This window comes from Bison bison, unplaced genomic scaffold (genome assembly GCF_000754665.1).
Source record: "Bison bison bison isolate TAMUID 2011002044 unplaced genomic scaffold, Bison_UMD1.0 scf7180017864530, whole genome shotgun sequence".
Taxonomy (NCBI): Eukaryota; Metazoa; Chordata; class Mammalia; order Artiodactyla; family Bovidae; genus Bison; species Bison bison.
The window spans coordinates 13,162,761-13,185,543 of NW_011495080.1; positions in this window are offsets into that span (position 1 = coordinate 13,162,761).

Here is a 22,783-nt window from a genome sequence, read left to right on the forward strand (position 1 = left end):
AGAGGGTTCCCTTTTCTCCACACCCTCTCCAGCATTTATTGCTTGTAGTCTTTTGGATCGCAGCCATTCTGACTGGCGTGAAATGGTACCTCATAGTGGTTTTGATTTGCATTTCTCTGATAGTGAGTGATGTTGAGCATCTTTTCATGTGTTTGTTAGCCATCTGTATGTCTTCTTTGGAGAAATGTCTATTTAGTTCTTTGGCCCATTTTTTGATTGGGTCATTTATTTTTCTGGAATTGAGGTGTAGGAGTTGCTTGTATATTTTTGAGATTCGTTGTTTGTCAGTTGCTTCATTTGCTATTATTTTCTCCCATTTTGAAGGCTATCTTTTCACCTTGCTTGTAGTTTCCTTTGTAGTACAGAAGCTTTTAGGTTTAATTAGGTCCCATTTGTTTATTTTTGTTTTTATTTCCAGTATTCTGGGAGGTGGGTCATAGAGGATCCGGCTGTGATGTATGTCGGAGAGTGTTTTGCCTATGTTCTCCTCTAGGAGTTTTATAGTTTCTGGTCTTACGTTTAGATCTTTAATCCATTTTGAGTTTATTTTTGTGTATGGTATTAGAAAGTGTTCTAGTTTCATTCTTTTACAAGTGGTTGACCAGTTTTCCCAGCACCACTTGTTAAAGCAATTGTCTTTAATCCATTGTATATTCTTGCATCCTTTGTCAGAGATAAGGTGTCCATAGATGCATGGTGAAAATTTGAAATGGTGAAAAATTGAAAACATTTCCCCTAAAGTCAGGAACAAGACAAGGGTGCCCACTTTCACCACTACTATTCAACATAATTTTGGAAGTTTTGGCCACAGCAATCAGAGCAGAAAAAGAAATAAAAGGAATCCAAATTGGAAAAGAAGAAGTAAAACTCTCACTGTTTGCAGATGACATGATTCTCTACATTGAAAACCTTAAAGACTCCACCAGAAAATTACTAGAGCTAATCAATGAATATAGTAAAGTTGCAGGATATAAAATCAACACACAGAAATCCCTTGCATTCCTATACACTGATAATGAGAAAATAGAAAGAGAAATTAAGGAAACAATTCCATTCACCATTGCAATGAAAAGAATAAAATACTTAGGAATATACCTACCTAAAGAAACTAAAGACCTATATATAGAAAACTATAAAACACTGGTGAAAGAAATCAAAGAGGACACTAATAGATGGAGAAATATACCATGTTCATGGATTGGAAGAATCAATATAGTGAAAATGAGTATACTACCCAAAGCAATCTATAGATTCAATGCAATCCCTATCAAGCTACCAACGGTATTCGTCCCAGAGCTAGAACAAATAATTTCACAATTTGCATGGAAATACAAAAAACCTCGAATAGCCAAAGCAATCTTGAGAAAGAAGAATGGAACTGGAGGAATCAACCTGCCGGACTTCAGGCTCTACTACAAAGCCACAGTCATCAAGACAGTATGGTACTGGCACAAAGACAGAAATATAGATCAATGGAACAAAATAGAAAGCCCAGAGATATATCTGAGGTTATTGATATTTCTCCAGGCAGTCTTGATCCCAGCTTGTGCTTCTTCCAGCCCAGAGTTTCTCATGATGTACTCTGTATATAAGTTAAATAAGCAGTGTGACAATATATAGCCTTGACATACTCCTTTGCCTATTTGGAACCAGTCTGTTGTTTCATGTCCAGTTCTAACTGTTGCTTCCTGACCTGCATACAGATTTCTCAAGAGACAGGTCAGGTGGTCTGGTAGTCCCATTTCTTTCAGAATTTTCCACAGTTTATTGTGATCCACACAGTCAAAGGCTTTAGCATAGTCAATAAAGCAGAAATAGATGTTTTTCTGGAACTCTCTTGCTTTTTCCATGATCCAGTGGATGTTGGCAATTTGATCTCTGGTTCTTCTGCCTTTTCTAAAACCAGCTTGAACATCTGGAAGTTCACAGTTCATGTATTGTTGAATCCTGGCTTGGAGAATTTTGAGCATTACTTTACTAGCGTGTGAGATGTGTGCAATTGTGTGGTAGTTTGAGCATTCTTTGGCATTGCCTTTGTCCATATTGTAGTATATATCAGTCCTTCTTTCCTTTTTGCAGCTGAATAATATTTCTTTCCTTGTATGTAGAAATCACATTTTGTTTATCCATTTGTCCTCCAATGGATATTTGGTTTATTTCCACATTTTGGCTGAATAATACTGCCTTGAACTTTAGTGTGTGTGTGTGTATATATATATATATATATATATTTATGTGAACATATGCTTTCATTTGTATTCAAATGAAATTACCATATCCTAGAAATGGAATTTTAGGTTATATGATACCTATATTTAATAATGATGACTTGATTTTTAATTCTGTCTCTTTTCTTATCCTGTGTTTTTAATCAAACTATTCCTCAGTTATTTTTTGTTTAGAATGGAGCCAACAGTTCTTCACATGCTTGTTTTAAAGCAATTAACTATGTAAAAGGCTTATAACTATAAACATCATACAAGTGTTATTTAAATCAATTTTAAGTTCTTCTTCTCCAAAGATTTTGTGAGAATCCTAAGCATTTTGTAACAAAAGGAACAGTCTCAGATTTCATCAGACCTGGACACCTTTTCCAGTAATAATCATTGTTTGTTTTCCAAGAATGTCTAAAGCCATATTTTTCTGTGTTTAAATTGAGACTTTTCTTTAGTGCCATGCAATTTTTTCAGGCAAGAATATTGAAGTGGGTTGCTGATTCCTTCTCCAATAGGTATTAATAAATAGTGCTTATTATTTACATTGGCAAAAGATCAGAGTTCACCTAAATAGTAAACTTTATAGAGGCTTCATTTCCCTGCAGTGTAGCTTCCAAACACTTTACTTCCTACTTTACTTTTAAGTTCTGGGGAAGAGTTTTAATTATTTTCTTGGCCCTACACTCTTAACCCTAGTGTCTTACCCTATATGTCTCTGTCACATGGCACTCAAGGAGCCAGTTTTATTCTTCTCCATTTTTTGGTATGAATTTCTTGCTTGTTGGGATACAAGGTGAAATGGCTCTTACCATGGTGCAATACCATGACTTTCCCTGGTAATTTACTGTACATTCCACTAGTTGTATTTCTGACTAAGCCAGTTAAGCTGACAACCACGTAGACTACATTGATAGTAAGATCCCAAGTCCCGGGAAGCTCTATTTTAACAATATGACCCAGAGGACTTTGGGTCTCAGATTTTATTACTATAGAAGCAGTTTGCTTGGCATAAAGATAAAATATGATTTATAGTCAACTGTCTGGCAAATACATCAAATTGTTCTTAAGCAAAGGAGATAGAAAGGGACTTCTATTTACTGAGATCTTACTATGCGGAAGATGCCAGTTGCTTTAAGGAATATTTTGGACCAGGTCAAGTTTGAAGCATGATATGAGGTCCTCTATTTGTGCCTGATAGCACATCTTCTTTTTGCAAAATGTCCCAGGGACTTTGTGACCATCACAGAGTGCTCCTAAGGACTGACATAGACATCTTGACACACATCTTGTTTGGCATGAGTTCAGGATATCTGTAGGTGAGAAGTTAAACCTGATCCACATATTGTATTCAGACATCCACAAACAATTTGAGGGGCCTGGGATTCTTTGAAAGAGGCTGTCCTGGAGAAAGGGATCTTAGAAGTTCTGAGAAGATATAGAAGAACAGCTCTAGGCTGGTAGCTTGTCTAAATGTCAAAGAGAGGCATGGATGTGGCAGCAGGAGGCTGCATATGACCTTCCCTGACATTGCTCCTCACCAGGTATGAGTGTGCTACAGCTGGGACCTACCTGCAAATCTGGTTCTAGGGAACTAACTTGAAATATCTCCCATCATGAGACCTGACAGGAATTTTCCTACTGCTCAGAAAGGGAGAGAAACATGAGAACAGCAGCCTGAGGCTAAGAGTAGGGACATGAGAAAAAAGTGGCCGAAGGCAAACCTCACCCACAGGCCCTCCCAGACACAATTAAATTAGTGGGAAGTGGTGTGCTGCGTTTAGTCACTCAATCTTGTGCAACTCTTTGCAACCCCATGAACTGTAGCCCACCAGGCTCCTCCGTCCATGGGGATTCTCCAGGCAAGAATATTAGAGTGGGTTGCCATGCCCTCCTCTGTGGGTTCCCAACCCAGGGATCAAACCCAGGTCTCCCACATTGCAGGCAGATTCTCTACCATCTGAGTCACCAGGAAGGGCTGTCATCAAAAACCTGATTTTTTTATTGTTGAGGAGATGGTCTCAAAGCCTTGAGAGTTAGAGACATTATTATAAATGTGAAATATAATACATTTATTTATTATTCAGTTATTTTTTGGCTGTGCTGGGTCTCCATTGCTGCACAGACTCTTGTTTAGTTGCAGAAAGCAAGGGCTGCTCTCTAGTTGTGGTGGGAAGCTTCTCATTGAGATGCTTTGGGAAGCACAGGCTTTAGGGCCTGCGGGCTTCAGTAGTGAAGTGCAAGAGCTCAGGGGTTATGGTTCCTAAGCACAGACTCAATAGTTGTGGTACACTAGTTTACCTGCTCCATAGCATGTGGGATTTTCCAGGGCCAGGGATTGAACCTGTGTCTCCTGCATCAGCAGGTGGATTCTTTATCACTGAGCCACTAGAGAAGCCCTAAATGTGAAATACTTATGTGTCTTGTCAGCTGAAGCCTAAGGCTGTAGGTTATGTGCATTTAACCAACATAATTAATTTTACAGAAGAAAAACTGAGGCTGAGTGATATAAGTCATCTAACTGCACAGAGATAATTAACAGCAGACCCAGGAGTCAACACCTGATCTGTGTAACTGCAAAAGCCAGGATCACTGTCCCCTACCCTTTGCTTCCTGAGATACAGAAGATTCAATGGATCATAATCAATATGCACTTACAGTTTTCCAAATAACAGGATAAAAAGGAACATATGTTGAGCAATTATTCTATGCTGAGTGATTTGCCTGTGCATTAATGTAATTTATTGATAAATTAACCAATATTTTTATTTTTTCTATTGTGTTTTCACCAAGGAATAATACCAGGGCCCTACACCTTTATATTGTCACCCTGCTTATTTAAGTTATATGCAGAGTACATCATGAGAAATGCTGGGCTGGAGGAAGCACAAGCTGGAATCAAGATTGCAGGGAGAAATATCAATAACCTTAGATATGCACATAACACCACCCCTATGGCAGAAAGTGAAGAAGAACTAAAGAGCCTCTTAATGAAAGTGAAAGAGGAGAGTGAAAAAGTTGACTTGAAGCTCAATATTCAGAAAACTAAGATCATGGCATCCGGTCCCATCGTTTCATGGGAAATAGATGGGGAAACAGTGGCTGACTTTATTTTTTCTAGGCTCCAAGATTACTTTAGATGGTGATTGCAGCCATGAAATTAAAAGACATTTACTCCTTAGAAGGAAAGTTATGACCAGCCTAGACAGCATATTGAAAAGCAGAGACATTACTTTGCCAATAAAGGTCCATCTAGTGAAGGCTATGGTTTTCCCAGTGGTCATGTATGGATGTGAGAGTTGGACTATAAAGAAAGCTGAGCGCCGAAGAATTGATGCTTTTGAACTGTGGTGTTGGAGAAGACTTTTAAGAATCCCTTGGACTTCAAGGAGATCCAACCAGTCCATCCTAAAGGAGATGTTGTTCATTAGAGGTTGTTCATTAGAGGACTGATGTTGAAGGGGAAATTTCAATACTTTGGCCACCTGATGCAAAGAGCTGACTCATTTGAAAAGACCCTGATGCTGGGAAAGATTGAGGGCAGGAGGAGAAGGGGACGACAGAGGATGAGATGGTTGGATGGCATCACCAACTCAACGGACATGGGTTTGGGTAGACTCTGGGAGTTGGTGATGGACAGGGAGGCCTGGTGTGCTGTAGTTCATGGAGTTGCAAAGAGTCGGACATGACTGAGCGACTGAACTGAACTGAACACCTTTGAATTTTAGATTCCTTTTAGCCTCAGAATGAGTTTCAGGACTCATTTCACAGCCCACTGCCAATACAGGGATTAAGCTTGACAGCCCCAAAAGAGATGAAAATGGAGGCTTTAGAAGAGTGACCCAACCCTGGAGGTTGTTCCCCAATTGAAACATGAGGAAGATTGTAGAATCTTTGAGTGCTTGACTCAGCATTCTGGAGATAACAAGCCCTGGTGGCTTAAATGATGAAGAATTGCCTGCAATGAGGGAGACCTGGGTTCTCTCCCTGGGTTGGGAAGATCCCTTGGAGGAGGACATTGCAACCCACTCCAGTATTCTTGCCTGGAGAATCCCCATGGACAGAGGAGCCTGGTGGGCTACAGTTCATGGGGTTGCAAAGAGTCGGACTGGACTGAGCACAGCACAAAACATATGAGAATGGATGTTTGAACACCTGTGATAATTATCTTCAGATGCTGTATCTTAAGCACCTGGAGTAAATCGTTTTTGGCCAAGGAGTTGGTATAGAGAAACACTGCAATTATATATTGGGCAGGCCACCCAAGGAGGCCATCTCCAGTATGTGGCATAGAAGCAGTCCCCAATTATTGCTGAGAACCAGAGGGGGATATTAGCCATCCCTGTTGGCCAAGAGCCAGGCCCTTCTAGATTTTTCTAGGAATATGTAAGCCTCAGGGATTTTGTAAGCTCCTGTGAGGGTAACCTCAATTAATCACTTATACTGGACTTCATATATTGACTTTGATAAGTTGTGATTTGGATATGGCTATATTTAGAAAATAAAGAACCATGACAACTCTTGTACCTTGAGTGCTATGGAGCTATTCATACCTATTATACATGTAGTAACACACTTTCAGTTCATGCAATACATTTCTGAGGTTCTTGTATCACCTTCATTTTTACAGATAAAGAAATCAATCCTTGGAAAAGCTAAGCAACTTGCCCCTGTTCACAGAACTCATAAGCGTTACTTTAAAAAAAAAAACTTTTTTTAACTGGAAGATAAATTGCTTTACAATATTGTGTTAGTTTCTGCCACATATCAACGTGAATCAGCCATAGGTATACGTATGTCCCCTGTCTCATGAACCTCTCTCCCATCTCTCACCCCATTCCACCCCTCCAGGTTGTCACAGAGTGGAGAATTTGAACTTCCCTGGGGGCTTAGTAGTAAAGAATCTGCCTGCAATGCAGGAGATGTGCATTCATTCCCTGGATCAGGAAGATCCCCTGGAGAATGGCATGGCAACCCACTCCAGTATTCTTGCCTGGAGAATCCATGGACCGAGGAGCCTGGTGGGCTATATAGTCCATGAGGTCGCAAAGAGCTGGACATGGCTAAAGCAACTTAGCACATCACAGTACTAAGAATATGGAGAACTTAGGCTTTTCAGACTTGCTAGCCTTATAAAAGTCACTGCAATAAGTTTCTTCCACATGCCTTGAAAACTAATCCAAGGAGTCTGTCACCATAAACTATATAAACAAATTGTTACTCAGCATAAATAGGATTTGTAGCAGAATTCACTCTTATAAAACATTTATTGATATTCAATTATATATAGGACATAACAGAGTTGTCTGTAAAAAAAGGTACATCTTCGAATTTAGCTGGAGAGATAGAATCGTCAAGAGAGTGTTACAGAAAATAAATGTTATAGGAAATTGGATTGGATCACTAGTAGACAGTGCAATGGAAGGATTAGATGAGTCATAAGACATCAGCTCCATTCTGATACCAACTGTGCCACTTCTAGCTCCTTTAAGATTCTGAATTTCTCTGGGCCTCAGATTTGTCATTTAGAAACTGTTGATAGCAATATGTTCCCTTCTTTCCTCAGAGGGTTTTTAACCTTATATGTACAAAAATGTTTGCAAAACTGTGATGAACCACAAAGACTGTTTATCCCTTTTCATTACTGCCATGTTTTCATGATTCATGGTAACTATGATGATCACTTTCCTGTGGCAACTTGATTAAGCTATAGTACCCAGTTGTTTCATCTAACATTAGTCTAGATGTTGCTGTGAAAATATATTTTTACATTTTTGACATTATTCTTTAAATCAGTAGAGTTTGTGTAAAGCATATTATACTTCATAATGCAAATGGGCTTCATCCAAATAGTTGAAGACCTTGAGAGAAGAAATCGAAGTTCCCTGAAGAAAGAAGGAATTCTGTCCCTAGGCTGACTTCAGACTCAAGACTACCATAGCAACTCCTGCTAAAGCATCCAGCTTATTGACCAGCCCTCTAAATATCAGATTTGCCAGCTCCTACAATCGTATGAGACAACTCTTTAAAATAATGATCTCTCTAGAATAAATATGAAAGGTATATATAGGTATATATGCTTAGACATACATAAAAAGTCAGTCCTTAGTATCTATGGAGGTTTGATTGCCAAAGTCCTCATTGATTCCAAAATTCATGGATACTCAAATCCTTTAAATAAAATGATTTAGTACAATGAATACAGTTGGCCCGCCTTATCTGTGGATATGGAGATCAGACCATCTGTGTATATACAGATATATGTATATGTACACATGTACACACATATTTACACACATACACATACACACACATTCTATTGGTTCCACTTCTTGAGAATTCTCTCTAATAAATAGCTGTTCTGAAAGAAGAACTTACTTTGACAAGAAAAATGTGAAAAGCAATCAAAGAAAACTCAGAAAATAGTATTTATTCTTGATATATTTTCTATAGGTCAATTTTGAATATATATGAAATAGTTATTATAGAGTATGTTTCACAATAATGTCTTCTACTATTCTAGTGAAAAGCACACACTGAATATACCCAAGTAGGAAGAGTGATGAAATATGAACGTTTGCTATTGTTTGGGAGAGCAGATCTGCTTGTTGAGGCCTGAGTGTGTGCCTTTGCTCAAGGCACTCCTTGCATTTGGAATACTTTCTCTCCTCGTCATCCTTTGTGTAAATGGTATGCAACCCGTTTTCTAAGGCACAGCTCAATGGCTCTTCTGAGGGGAAATGCCCAATTCCTCTAGCTGAAAGTTGTCACTACCCCTTTTGACTCTGTTCCTCTTACAGTATTCATCACTTTACGTCCTGAAGTAGTTATTTACATTTGTGTTGTTCCCACATCTGGAAATAGCAATCTTACATCTGGAAATAACACTGATAAATCACAGTTTTCATCAGGGCCTGCAGTAGCTCCTTGCCTAAGATATCTTGATAAATACATACTGCATAAATAAACCTTTGTGGGTCATTTTGGTCTTTTGAGTTTAAGCTCTTTTCTCTAATTTGTCTATAACAAGTCCCATAAGGAGTTTCTATCAGAGTGACTGTGATCACTCACATGCGGCAGAGCTCCGGTGGTGAATATTTATTAGGTAGTGAAAGAATGAAAAGCAACATCATGGGGCTTTAGCTACAAGGTTGAAAGTTGGCTTAAAATGACATTTTAAATGAGGGAATTGTATGAACAGAGGTAGTGAAATCACACAGGCTTTGAAGTGAACTCTGGTGACTTCATAGTAACCAAGGTACTTCCTTGTTCTCTCCTGAAATGTTCTTGATATTTATCAGTGACATAAATTCACTGCTAAACATGTAACAAAAGCAAAGTACAAGTATCTGTGTACAGCATCAAATATTTCACTTTCAAAGATATTTTTATGCCTTCAATGAACAGTGTGTACTTTTCATCTAAATTCAGAACACTTTACTAACTTTGCATTTTGTGAATAGACACAGTGGCACAAAAAGATAAAATGACTTTTCTGGGGTAAAAAACAGAGCTGAAATCTATTTTAGGTCCCAGAATGCTTAAATTCCAATTTACATGTTTGACAAGCAGTATTCCTTGTATCTCAGAATGAAAATTCATTGAAATGGTATGGTTGGAGAGCAAAAATATTTTTCTGAGTTCTATTCAACTAGCTTTCACTTTAATGTACCTAAAAGTTCTTAAAGCCAACATTACTCTGAAAGTAATATATAACAATCTAAACTCAATCATGGATCCAATATTTATTGATTGATAACATATAATAAAACTATATTGAGAGTTGAGGACCTATCCATGAGGAAAACATAGCTCCCACCCTCAGGAAGACCACTGATTATTGGGAGGGGGTGGACATACACACTAAATCAGCTGCTAAATCTTGATTGTTGCTTAACGTTACTTTTAGTTTTCCCTTCTACCTATTCACTGTGGTAAAATAAATGATCCCCTTTACTGTCTTGTAGCTGAAAAGGTAAAATCTTTCTCCCTTTATATTGCAATTGCCCCTTCCTTGCTCAAAAAACACAAACATAATTCTTTAGAAATAAAGTTAAATTTTTCTGGATTCAGTCCCACTGAGGAGGATAATACTGGATTATCACAGAAAGGGCATGGATAGAGGTCTATTATTTGGAATTGAAGAAGGGGAGTGATTGAGACCTAGAGGTGATTTCCTGAGGTGCATGGGGACTTGGATTTTATGCCCACTTAGAATCTCAGTAGGCAGAAGGACCCCTGACAGGGAATGGATGTAGGAGACTACTGACTCAACTTCTATCTCTGTGGTCCTCTGCATCTTGGAGATTGCTTCTGGGGCTGAGACAATCATGGAGGTAGGGTACTACATAGCAAGAAAGTAGCCTAACTTAAACTAGGTCACATGGGCTTGACCAATGGGCAGGACAAATAGGCAACTAGAATGAACTCAACTCAAGAATCTTTTCCTCCTTGATGATACAGGATACTATACAATGTCCCCTGGGAATCATGAATCATCTCAAGGAAGAGCTCTCTAGTATCAATCAGTATGAAACATGCTAGCAAGAGGGTTTGGAGCAAGGTTTATTTTGATTTTTCATCATAAGGCAATATGATTTTTGCTTCATGTGAGTCTCATGGGACAAATTCATATTCCTTACAGTCAGATAGATAGAGAAGTAGTAAATAGAGAATATACTGTGTGCCTGAAATGCTCCTGCTGCTAAGTCACTTCAGTCGTGTCCAACTCTGTGCGACCCAATGGACGGCAGCCCACCAGGCTCCCCCGTCCCTCAGATTCTCCAGGCAAGAACACTGGAGTGGGTTGCCATTTCCTTCTTCAATGCATGAAAGTGAAAAGTGAAAGTGAAGTCGCTCAGTCGTATCCGACTCTTCACGACCCCATGGACTGCAGCCTACCAGCCTCCTCTGTCCATGAGATTGTCCAGGCAAGAGTACTGGAGTGGGGTGCCATTGCCTTCTCCTGAAATGCTCCTAAGAGATAGTAATTACCCCACTCCCCAGATTTTAAAACTTGTTTGATCACTTTAGTGTTTTGCTATTGGAACATGTCTTAAAACTGATGCATATCTTTAACATTCTATTTGCTTTGCTTTTCAAAACAAAGTTGCTGTTTTAGAATCAAGAAAATATTATAATTCCCTGTAGAGAACTAAGGGGGACAGGAAAGTATAATAGAGGAACTGATTAGTTTTAAAGTACTCAAAAGATGAGTAGTGAACAAAGTGGAGTAAAGATAACATATTTGTAGATGGAAATATATGGGAAAAGCATCACAAATGCAAGAAAATCTGAGCACTGTTGGCAGGAAAATGGTTTGGCACCTGTTTTAACCAATATACAAAAATACTTGTTGAGGATGTATTCAAAGAGTATGGAAAATTATAGCAACAGAAAATTTTGCATAGAAGCAAATTCCTTTACTGATTGACTTCCACTGGTCAAAGCATAGTCAACACTCTGAAAAAAAAAATGTGATCACTTAGTCGCATGCTTATTCATAGATTAAAAATTTAAATAAAAAGATGAATCATGTTCCCATTAAGCAGCATTGTGACCTACGCCCTGGACCTTGGCATTTTGGTTATTTGTTACTGCTTATTTGCAAGAAAGTTCAGTATAGAGAGCTAATTCTAGCAAGAAGAGCTTTGTTTTGTATTTTTATATCTGCTCAAGGACTTGCCTCTTTTGGCAGAAGTGGGATAAAAACTTTACATTTTGCTGAGGATAACAGGTCAAAGCCTCCATCATCTGGCAACGTATTTTCAATGTAGTTCAGGGCTGTGCAGTACTATTAGAAGTTGGCCCTGGGCTGGGGCTGTCCCTGTGGCCCACGCCTTAATCTAGCTCTGAGTTCAAGGAACTCAGAGCAGCAAAAGTGTGTTTATGGCAGGGATGGAAAATGAGGCAGAATAGTAAATTAATGTTTTAATGAAATACTTTGGCAATACACTATCTCTCTTGATCCCTACATCATTGTGCTACAGGTATCATCACTTCCATTTGAAAGATGATAAAACGGAAACTGAGAAAGTTAAACTACCTTAGAGGTCTCCTAAGCAAACAATAAGTAGAAAACAGAGTACAGGTTCTCTGAAGCTCAATTCATGTCCAGCCCAGTACCCTCCTTAATAGGCACTGTGATTCTCTAATCCCAGTGAAAGATTCTTTTATTTGTTCAAATAAATCAATGTATTTAATTTTTCAATAATTTTTTATGCCACAGGTATCAAAGCAAATTAGAGAATGAAATTAAAGAATCACAGCAAATTAGAGAAGACTCTTTAGAGTCCCTTGAACAGCAAGGAGATCAACGCAGTCAATCTTAAAGGATATCAATCCTGAATACTCATTGGAAGGACTGAAACTGAAGCTCCAATACTTTGGCCACCTGATGTGAAGAGCCAACTCATTGGAAAAGACCCTGATGCTGGGAAAGACTGAGGGCAGGAGGAGAAGAGGATGACAGAGGATGAGATGGTTGGATGGCATCACCCATTCAATGGACATGCACTTGGGCAAACTCCAGGAGGCGGCGAGAGACAGGGGCATGCTGCAGTCCATGAGGCTGCGAAGAGTCAGACACGACTTGGCACCTGAACAACAACAGAGAATGAAAGTAAATTATCAAACTGGTTTAGATTAGAAAAACAGTTTCCCTTTTTGACACTCAGTGTAAAGGTGCCTGTGTGCTCAGTCACTTAGTCATGTTAGACTCTTTGAGACCTCATGGACTGTGGCCCACCAGGCTCCTCTGTCTATGAGGATTCTACAGGCAAGAATACTGGAGTGGGTAGCCATGCCCTCCTGCAGAGAATCTTCCCAATCAAGGATTGGGTGGAAGGGGTGGAACCCATATCTCAAACCCACATCTCCTGTGTCTTTGGCATTGCAGGATTCTTTAGGCACTGAACCACCTGGGAAGCCCTAAGTGTAAGGGGTCCCTACACAATTATCAGGCTCCCAGTGGTTAATGGTAGAAGCTGCAGCTCATAAAAATTCTTCTAAATGTGAACCATAACAAAAGGGACAGCCACATAATTGGGCCCTGGGACCACCAGGGCCCCTCCCACATCCTGGAAGTCTCCTGTTTTCCAATGGAGTTGGTAGCTGTTGTGAAAACTGGCAAATTCAAACCCAAGCAGTTGTGGTTTGTAAAGTTCTGATAGAGTTAAGGTAAGCAAATTTATTTGAGCAAAATACATGCAGTGACCGTCCTTTGGGATAAGCATTCCTAAATAAGTTGCTGAAACACTGTGGATTTTTAGCCACAAAGTAATTCCCTGGTAATCAGTTTTGAATGCTGACAGGCTTGTTTTCTTCCTGGTTTCTTATTTCTGACCTTTTTAATTCCTTTCTTTAGCAACAGTTAGAATATTCCAACATAATTCTTTCCAAGGACTCTTTGTTAGCAGCTGTGAAATCTCTAAACTTCTGTTTCTATTTGGCTAATCATTAAGTGAGGTCGGTGTGGGGCTTGTGTCACACTTTCTAGTGAAATTAAGCAACTTCTCAACTGTTGAAAAACAAAGATTCTTGATTCCAAACATCCCAATAGTTTCTAAAACCTACGGTCACATTGCTATTATGGAGTATACAAAAAGTCTGTGCTTAATTTAGACCATGTTGAAACCACTCATCTTATTTTTTTATTGTGTATGTGTGTTTTCAGTTTGTCCTTGCCATCTTATTTTAGTAAATAGACTGCAGTTAAAGAATTTGAAAAAGATAAAAACTAGAAACACTTTATATACTAGGATAATTATTTATTATCTAAATAACACACACACACAGGCACACAGCACCAGCAATGGCAGCAACCATGTACCTTCTGGAGGAAGTTCTTGCCAAAATAATGAGATGAGATAGAAACACAGTATGATTATTATGTTATTGAAGGGGAGTGGCTAAATGCTATTACACACAGTGGTGATTCAGTATATGGTATATTTTGGGTAGAGTTTTAACATGCCTATGCAAGTTGCCCTTCAGGATCTTAAAACAGATGGCTGAATACAGATGAGTACTCAGCCAGGTCATAAAGTCATAGTAATGAGAAGCGTAGGTACTTCTCAAGATTTCTTCAAGAGCCTTAAATACTGTTTAAAGAGCCTATATAGGTGGTTCACAATTGTCTTCTCAAACTTATATTTGTCCCCAACACACCTAATCTACTCCCATCAGCATGAAACAAACTTTTCTGGCATTGCTTCTTTGTACAAATAATTCTCTTGACTGTAAATACTTCTACTCCTTCTGTCTGTCAACATTTTAATGCTCTCTACTCACACAGAGCAGCCTGCTGGGCTCCATGGATCACAGAAGAGTCAGACATGACTTAGCGACTAAACAACAACTCACATAGCAACTCCTCAGTGAAGTACTTTTCAGTGACCCTGGGGAAGGTTGAGCAGTTACCCTCTCTGTTTTGCTAACACTGTTTATACCTGTCTTAAAGCACCTAACATGATAATATGTGTTCTACCACTAAACTTCATAACATTTCCAGAGTTTTAGACAAGAACTAGAAATACAATTAGAAAACAGAACTAACCAACCAAAAGTTGGGGAAAAGTCCCTGCAGAGGAGGCAAATCAATCTGTATAATTATATGCAAACTGAAGATAATGATCATGGCCCAATTCATCTTTAAATTATCAGCATTAGGCCGGGGTTTGATGTATAAAAGGCACACAGTGAATATTTACTTAAGTGAATCAGGATTTCAGTGCTGGATTTCCTGATCATGAATAAAAGACATTTCCTTAAACAGGTATCTGTTCATGTCTTTGCTACACTTTAGAAAAAAGGTAGAGGTTTATTATATAAATACTTTATTTACAGAGTGATAAAAATAATTGCAACTATAAGTCAAAAATCTGGCCTAGAAAAATTCTAAGTATGGTTAAATCAGTTTTAACTGTGTTCTTGGGATATTAATGCTTCCCAGATGGCTCAGTGGTAAATAATCCATCTATCAATATAGGAGACTCAGGAGACGTGGGTTTGATCCCTGGGGCAGGAAGATTCCCTGGGGGAAGAAATGGCAACCCACTCCGGTATTCTTGCCTGGACATGGACTGAGGAAACTGGTGGGCTACAGTCAACAGAATTTTTGCAAAGAATTGGCACAACTGAGCATGCACACATGTTAGGGAATATGTATTCCAGGAAAGAAGGAATTCCACAATCAAGTAAATTTAGGAAACAATGAGTTAAATGAAATTAAACAAGTTTCTTTATTGTATGACTTATCAAATGCTGGTATGTGTTGTAAATTTCTAAAAAGAGGGTGTGTGATTCATTTCCCAAACTTATTTGACAAAACAATCTTTTCATCAGAGAGGACTGGGTGACCATACAATTTATTGCTCAAACTGGGACACTTTTGAATGCATGAGTGTTAATATTTGTATCAGAACAATAGGTATAAATTGGGATTATGCCAGGAAAACCAGGATGTATGATCACCCTAATTCTACAGGATTAGTTTCTTTTGGAATACACTTTGAGAAAAGCTGAACTAGCAAGTCAAAGCTGGAAACTATTTGTATGTTAATACACATCCAATATTAGTATTTGAGTGGATGGTAACAGCACATGAAGATTACAAAACTATTAAATAAATGATATATTGCAATTTTTCCAGCACAAGCATCCTCACCATTTTTACAACTTTTCCTTTGAAAGTCTATAATATGAATGATGGAAGTGATGATAGAATTGGGGAAGAACAGAACACAATGTAATTCCTCACTGAACAGCTAGGATTGGCCATATTGTCAATGATTTCAACTTTCAGGAAGATAGCAGTATTTCATACTTTTGAGCAAGGATACAAAAAGCTCCATAAGCGCGATGCCACTTAGAAGTAACCCAAGTTCCAGACTAGCACTGTCCTAGAAACACAAGAGCCACTACGTAATTTTAAACACTCCAATAGTCACCTTAGAAAATTACTTAAAAATAACAAGTGGAGCTAAGTTTAATATTTTTAACTCAACATATCTATAGTAATTCAAGAATGTGAATGAGATATTTTATTTTTCACTCTAAATCTTTAAAGTCTGGTGTGTATTTTACACTTACAGCCCAACTCAATTATCAACCACACTTCAAGTGCTCAGTAGCCACACGTGGCTAGTGGTTACCATATTGGAGAGCAACTTCTAGAACCTCTGACATAATTTTGTGTTTGGCTGTCCAGATGATTTCTGGGTAAAAATAAAATACATCATTGTGTTTAATAGTCTTCTGATTTTCCTGTCACTGTTATTGTCAACACAAATACTTATTGAAGCAAACTAGGTAATGAGAATAATAGTAGTTGGCATTTCTTATTTTCCTACATGCTAGCCACTTGTATCAAGTGTTTACATGCATTATCTTATGTAATCCCTGTGCCTGTGAGGTAGTTACTATTTTGAATTCCTATTTTATGAGAGAGAAAACTAAGGCTGAGAGAGTAAATAACTTGCTCATGGCAGTCACCAATAAGACAGGGCCATGCAGTGCAGGATAAAACCAGGATGCTAATCCAGCTGATCCATGCCCCAGCTTCAGATTTCTACTCAATCTCTTACCAAATGTGATCATCTGGCAAGTTATTTTAAAAAACAAAAGTTATTTCTGATTTTGTTGAAAAGATTCAGTGAATACACTAATGTAAAGATGTAGCACAAAACGTGTCACATATTAAGCTCAGTTAACGTTGGCCTCATTAGTACATTATTTCTGTTAGTGTTATGTTATTATAAATACTATGAAGTAGCAGAGCCAGGAATCGAACTCAGATTTATCTGATTTTATGATAATATATTGTATTACAGCTAATTCCAAAAATTCCATAGTATTGCTTTCCATTGTATGAGCTTTTGATGTGTACTCAATTATCTGTTTTTATTTTGCAAATTTCCCTAAAATGTTCCAAAGGGCAAAGAAACAGATAATGAGTATTCATGTTGTAAAACCAGTCAAGGTAAATCAGTTTGAACTTTTTAGAAGAAAGGTATTTACATATATCCAAAAAACTGTAACTTACATGCTTTAAATTATTATGACATTTCAGGCAATTAGGCTTTATTCTTATCTAAGACTATAACATTAAAATGTTTATGTAGAGATGAAACATTTAAAATAAATTTGAAAATTTTTAAACATACTCAAAATAGAATTTTATAATGAATCCATAAGTACCAATCACACAGTTTCAACAGCTGAAAGCACAATTTCATTTCATCTGTACACTTACCACCACCACCACTGTATTATTTTAAAGAAATTTCAGACATCACATTACATTATTTCACCTCTCATTACATTATATACTTCCAAAAGGTAAGAATTTCCTGTGGAAAATCTCAGGCTTATATTGAGTATACCATTGTTCTGTGCTGTTGGAGAAGACTCTTAAGAGCCCCTTGGACTGCAAGGAGATCAAACCAATCAATCTTAAAGGAAATCAACCCTGAATACTCATTGGAAGACTGATGGTGAAGCTGAACCTCCAATACTTTGGCCACCTGATGTGAAGAGCTGAGTCCCTGGAAAAGACCCTGATGCTGGGAAAGACTAAAGGCAGGAGGGGAAGGGGTTGACAGAGGACAAGATGGTTGGATGGCATCACCGACTCAATGGACATGAATTTGAGCAAGCTCCAGGAGATGGTGAAGGACAGGGAAGCCTGGCATGCTGCAGTCCATGGGGTCACAAAGTGAGTGAACAACAGCCATTGTTCAAAAGATGGATTTAAGAATCTCAGCTTTAATTCCCCCCTCACTGCCACTTTCCTAAGAAATTTCCAGGTTATAGCAGTAATGTCAGCATTTCATTTGGTCTTGGACAATGGTTCTCAAACATTTTGCCCTCAAAGCCCCTTTACAGGGACTTCCCTGGCAGTCCAGTGGATAAGACTTCACCTTCCAGCGCAGGGGGTACGAGTTCAATCCCTGGATGGGAGCTACGACCCAAAGCCTTAAGGCCAAAAAACCAAAACATAAAAAAGAAGCAGTATTGTAACAAATTCAATAAGTACTCTAAAAATGTGCTGTGCTCTGTCACTTCAGGTATGTCCAGCTCTTTGCAACCCCATAGATTGTAGCCCACCACCCTCCTCTATCCATTGAATTTTCCAGGCAAGAATACTGGAGTGGGTTGCCATTTCCTTTTCCAGGGGACCTTCCTGACCCAGGGATTGAACCCCGATCCCTGGGTTTATGAAGTACACTTCATTAAAAACATACAGTTTTTCAAGCGCAATTGTAATTTTACTGTGGAGAAACCTAGTAGACACCACCTTTATGGAGCTGACATCACCAAAATGGGAAATCGACATCATGTTCTCTTGATGTGTGGCCTGAGGCTATCACAGGATCACTTTTATTATACGTTTCAAAATATTCATAATCTGCTTCTAATCACTAGGAAACTCACATCGAAAAACACAGTATAAAACAATTGTCCCAGACTCTTAAAAAATTACCGTCATGAAAACCCATATGGGAAGAAAAGGGTAGGGAACATGTTCTAATTTAAAGCACCTGAAAAAGACATGGCAATTACATGCAAAGCATACTCTTGAATTAGACCCTGGATTGGGCAATGATAGGGGGTGGACGGTGGAGATATAACATAAAGACAATCGTCAAAATTTAAATATGTATCAGGTAATAGAAAATTAGTGTTAAATTTCATAAGCTTGATCATTGTATTACGATTTTATAAGAGGCGTCCTTATTCTTAGTAAATATTAACTGAAGTAATTTGGAGTAAAGAAGTATGTCTGTGTCTCTCTCTCAAATGGTTCATGAAAACATTAATAATATTGATACATAGATAGTAAAATATAGAGTAATAAAGCAAACGTGGCAAATATAAATAATTGATAAATCTGATTGAAGGGTACACAGAAGTTTCTTATGCTATTCATGTATCTTCTATAGGAAAATTATTTCAAAATAAGTAGCTAAAAGGAAAGACACTAATTCGGAATTTTAGAAATTCAGCTAAAATTTCTCCCAATTATACTAAGTTATCAAAAGGTTTATAGAAAATAAACAAACACATTGATGAATAAAACTGCTCTAAAACCTTTCTTAACTTGCATTTTAAAAATATAAAGCAAGAAAATGGAAAGTGGAAAAAGCTCACAATGGAATTAAAATAATTGTTACTTATTAACACATATTCTGAACTGAATACTGTTTACAATACAAAGGTCTGTTTATACACTTATCTAGGCCACAGTTTTATGGAAATAAGCAAATAGTCTTATTATATCAATTCAAATTAACAAGCATACAGTAAAATCTATTACATGTTATCAGTGGTACAAGTACCTGGAAAAACGAAAAACAGAAACACAGAACTTATCCTTAAGGAGTCTTTAATTTTATTAACCAAAAAATTTTTGCATCCATAATTTAAAAAGTCAAATAAATGCCATACGTTTTAGGGCCCAAATGTTAATTATCAGTCAGCCTTGTCCACTGGAAATAAAACACAGGTCACTTACGTGTCGATAGTTTTTAATTTTCTAGAGCCATATTTTAACCCCTGAGATACCAGGAAAGCCCCTTTTAGAGCCATATTTTAAAAAGTAAAAAAAAAATGAAGTTAATTTTGAGAATATGTTTCGTTTAACCCAACATATCCAAAATATTACTTCTACATACAATCAATATTAAAATTATTAAAATATTAAGGTATTTTACATTCTTTTTTAATATCAAGTCTCAGAAATCAGTATTTTATATATTTACAGCACATTTATATTCATATCAGCCACAATTCAAGTACTCAACAGACCGTCATGACCAGTAGCTACAGTTCTGCACACATCAAGACTGATGGGAGAATTTCTTCTGTTAAAAAATAAACAAACAAAAGACACAAAGATCAATGGAACAGGATAGACAGCCCAGAAATAAACTCACCCACTTATGGTTAATTAATCTATGACAAAGGAAGCAAGAATATACAATGGAGAAAACACAGTCTCGTTAATAAATAGTACTGGGAAAAATGGACAGCTACATGTAAAAGAATGAAATTAGAACATTTTCTAACATCGCACACAAAAATAAATTCAAGATGGAGTGAAGACCTAAATGTAAGACCAGATAGTATGAAACTCCTAGAGGAAAATAGGCAGAACACTTTTTGACATAAATTGAAGTAATATTTTTTGGGGTCCCTTTCCTAACTGGAGAAGGAAATGGCAATCCACTCCAGTACTATTGCCTGGAAAAATCCCATAGACAGAGGAGCCTGGTAGGCAACAGTCCATGGGGTCGCAAAGAGTCAGACACGACTGAGCGACTTCACTTACTTACTTACTTCCTTCCTAAAGTAAAGGATATAAAAGCAAAAATAAACAAATGAGATCTAATTAAACTGAAAAGTTTTGCATAACAAAAGAAACTATGGGCAAAAAGGACAATCTACTGAATGGGAAGAAATATTTACAAATGGTATGATCAATAAGGAATTAATATCCAACATACATAAATAGCTCATACAACTCAACATCAAAGAAACAAACAACCCAACTAAAAAATAGATAGAAGAACTGAATAGATATTTTTCCAAAGAGGAAATGCAGATGGAAACGGCTACATGAAAAGATGCTCAACAGCACGAGTTATCAGGGAAATGCAAATCAAAACTAAAATGAGATTTGATCTCATACTTGGGAGAATGACTAAAGGGAACCCTCATACACAGTTGATGGGAATGTAACTTGGGATAGCCACTGTGGAAAACATTTTGGAGGTTTCTCAAAAACTAAAACTAGAACTACCATTTGTTGTTGTTCAGTCTTCAAGTTGTTGTGCACTACTCTTTGCAACCCCATGGACTGCAGCACACCAGGCTTTCCTGTCATTCATTATCTGCCAGAGTTTGCTCAAATTCATGTCCATTGAGTCAGTGATGCTATCTGTCTCATACTCTGCCTCCTTATCTCCTTTTGCCTTCAGTCTTTCCCAGCATCACAGTCTTTTCCAGTGAGTCACGTTTTCACATCAGGTTGCCCAAGTACTGGAGCTTCAGCTTCAGCATTAGTCCTTCCAATGAATATTCAGGGTTGATTTCCTTTACAATTGACTGGTTTAATCTCCCTGCAGTCCGAGAGATTCTCAAGAGTCTTCTCCACCACCACAACTTGAAAGCATCAATTCTTCAGTACTCGGGCTTCTTTATGGTCCAAATTTCATATCCATACATGACTACTGGAAAAACCATAGCTCTGACTATATGGATCTTTGTTGGCAAAATGATGTCTCTGTTCTTTAATACACTGTCTAGGTTTGTCATAGGGCTTCCCTGGTGGCTTAGACAGTAAAGAATCTGCCTGCAATGTGAAAGACTTGGGTTCAATCCCTAAGTTGGGAAGCTCTCCTGGAGAAGGGAATGGCAACCCACTCCAGTATTCTTGCTTTGAGAATTCCATGGGCAGAGGAGCCTGGAGAGCTACAGTCCATGGGATTGCAGAGTCAGACACAAATGAGTGACTACACACACACATGACAAATCTAGGTTCGTCATAGATTTCCTTCCAAAGAGCAAGCGTCTTTTAATTTCAGGGCTTCAATCACCATTCGTAGTGATTTTGGAGCTCAAGAAAATAAAATCTGTCACTGTTTCCAGTTTTTCCTCTTCTATTCACCATGAAGTGATGGGACCAGATGCCATGATCTTAGTTTTTTTAATGTGGAGTTTTAAGCCAGCATTTTCACTCTCCTTTTTCACCCTCATCAAGAGGCTCTTTAGTTTCTCTTTACTTTCTGCCATTAGGGTGGTATCATCTGCATATCTGAAGTTGTTGATATTTCTCCCAGCGATCTTGATTTCAGCTTGCGATTCACCCAGCCACCATTTCACATGATGTACTCTGAATAGAAGTTAAATAAGCAGGGTGATGATATGCAGCCTTGTTGTATTTCTTTCCGAATTTTGAACCAGTAAGTTGTTCCGTATCTGGTTCTAACCCCTGCTTCTTAACCCACATACAGATTTCTCAGGAGACCCATGAAGTGTTCTGGTACTCCCATCTCTTTAAGAATCTTCCACAGTTTGTTGTGATACACACAGTCAAAGGATTTTAGCCTAGTCATTGAAGCAGAAGTAGATGTTTTTTCTGGAACTTCCTTGCTTTCTCCATGATGCAACAAAGCTTAGCAGTTTGATCTCTGGTTCCTCTGCTTCTTTGAAACCCAGCTTGTACAATTGGAAGTTCTCGGCTCATATACTATTGAAGCCTAGCTTGAAGGATTTTGAATATAACCTTGCTAACATCTGAAATAAGAGCAGCTGTACAGTAGCTTTAGCATTCTTTAGGACTGGAATGAAAACTAACCTTTTCCAGTCCTGTGGCCACGGCTGAGTTTTCCAAAATTGCTGACATATTGCATGCAGCACTTTAACAGCATCATCTTTTAGGATTTGAAATAGCTCAGCTGGAATTCCATCTACTACTCAGCTGTAAAAAGGAATGAAATTTTGCCATTTACAGCAACATGCATGGATTTGGAGGACATTCTCAAACTACCGCACAATTGCACTCATCT